Below are 2436 nucleotides of genomic sequence, written 5' to 3'. Positions count from 1 at the left end.
AAGGATTCTTACCTATGTTACCAGGCAATGTCTTGAGTAAGACTCAAGGTCCGACTACGGCAGAAGAAAGAGAAAGGATGAGTCAGATCCCCTATGCCTCGGCAGTAGGCTCTATCATGTATGCCATGCTATGTACTAGACCGGATATAGCACATGCTATTAGTTTGACTAGCAGATATCAAAGTGATCCAGGAATGGAACACTGGACAGCGGTCAAGAATATCCTGAAGTACTTGAAAAGAACTAAGGATATGTTTCTTTGTTATGGAGGTGACCAAGAGCTCGTTGTAACCAGTTACACCGATGCAAGTTGGAACACTGATCCTGATGACTCTAAGTCACAGTCTAGGTACGTGTTTATATTGAATGGTGCTGCAGTAAGCTGGGCAAGCTCGAAGCAGTGCACGGTGGCGAAGTCTTCAACAGAATCGGAGTACATAGCGGCTTCAGAGGTGATGGCGTGTATTTCACACGTTCGTTGGGCAACCCCAAGAGGAAGGTATGATGAGCACAGCAGCAAGTTTTCCCTCAGAAAGAAACCAAGGTTTATCGAACCAGGAGGAGCCAAGAAGCACGTTGAAGGTTGATGGCGGCGGTATGTAGTGCGGCGCAACACCAGAGATTCCGGCGCCAACGTGGAACCTGCACAACACAACCAAGCTACTTTGCCCCAACGAAACAGTGAGGTTGTCAATCTCACCGGCTTGCTGTAACAAAGGATTAACCGTATTGTGTGGAAGATGATTGTTTGCGAGAGAAAATAGTAGAAACAAGTATTGCGATAGATTGTATTTCGAGTAAAGAGAATTGGACCGGGGTCCACAGTTCACTAGAGGTGTCTCTCCCATAAGACGAATAGCATGTTGGGTGAACAAATTACGGTTGGGCAATTGACAAATAAAGAGAGCATGACCATGCACATACATATCATGATGAGTATAGTGAGATTTAATTGGGCATTACGACAAAGTACATAGACCGCCATCCAACTGCATCTATGCCTAAAAAGTCCACCTTCAGAGTTATCATCCGAACCCCTCCAGTATTAAGTTGCAAAGCAACGAGACAATTGCATTAAGTATGGTGCGTAATGTAATCAACAACTACATCCTTGGACATAGCATCAATGTTTTATCCCTAGTGGCAACAGCACAACACAACCTTAGAACTTTCTCGTCATCGTCCCGGTGTCAATGCGGGCATGAACCCACTATCGAGCATAAGTACTCCCTCTTGGAGTTAAAAGCATCTACTTGGCCAGAGCATCTACTAATAACGGAGAGCATGCAAGATCATAAACAACACATAAGCATAACTTTGATAATCAACATAACAAGTATTCTCTATTCATCGGATCCCAACAAACGCAACATATAGAATTACATATAGATGATCTTGATCATGTTAGGCAGCTCACAAGATCCGACAATGATAGCACAATGGGGAGAAGACAACCATCTAGCTACTGCTATGGACCCATAGTCCAGGGGTAGACTACTCACTCATCACTCCGGAGGCGACCATGGCGGTGTAGAGTCCCCCGGGAGATGAATCCCCTCTCCGGCAGGGTGCCGGAGGCGATCTCCAGGATCCCCCGAGATGGGATCGGCGGCGACGGCGTCTCGGTAATGTTTTCCGTATCGTGGCTCTCGGTACCGGGGGTTTCGTCACGGAGGCTATTTGTAGGCGGAAGGGCAAGTCAAGAGGCGGCACGGGGGCCCACACCACGGGCCGGCGCGGCCAGGGGGGGCCGCGCCGCCCTAGGGTTTGGCCACCCCGTGGCCCCTCTTCGTCTCTCCTTCGAACTTCGGAAGCTTCGTGAGAAAATAGGCCTCCGGGCTTTTATTTCGTCCAATTCCGAGAATATTTCTTTACTAGGATTTCTGAAACCAAAAACAGCAGAAAACAGACAAGCGGCACTTCGGCATCTTGTTAATAGGTTAGTTCCAGAAAATGCACGAATATGATATAAAGTGTGCACAAAACATGTAGATAACATCAATAATGTGGCATGGAACACAAGAAATTATCGATACGTTGGAGACGTATCAGCATCCCCAAGCTTAGTTCACGCTCGTCCCGAGCGGGTAAAACGATAACAAAGATAATTTCTGGAGTGACATGCCATCATAAACTTGATCATACTATTTGTAAAGCATATGTAGAGAATGCAGCGATCAAAACAATGTGTATGACATGAGTAAACAAGTGAATCATAAAGCAAAGACTTTTCATGAATAGTACTTCAAGACAAGCATCAATAAGTCTTGCATAAGAGTTAACTCATAAAGCAATAATTCAAAGTAAAGGTATTGAAGCAACACAAAAGAAGATTAAGTTTCAGCGGTTGCTTTCAACTTGTAACATGTATATCTCATGGATATTGTCAACATAGAGTAATATAATAAGCGCAATAAGCGAATATGTAGGAATCAA

This window comes from Lolium rigidum, chromosome 4 (genome assembly GCF_022539505.1).
Source record: "Lolium rigidum isolate FL_2022 chromosome 4, APGP_CSIRO_Lrig_0.1, whole genome shotgun sequence".
Taxonomy (NCBI): Eukaryota; Viridiplantae; Streptophyta; class Magnoliopsida; order Poales; family Poaceae; genus Lolium; species Lolium rigidum.
The sequence above is the reverse complement of the archived record's forward strand: the minus strand, read 5'-3'. Positions refer to the sequence as shown.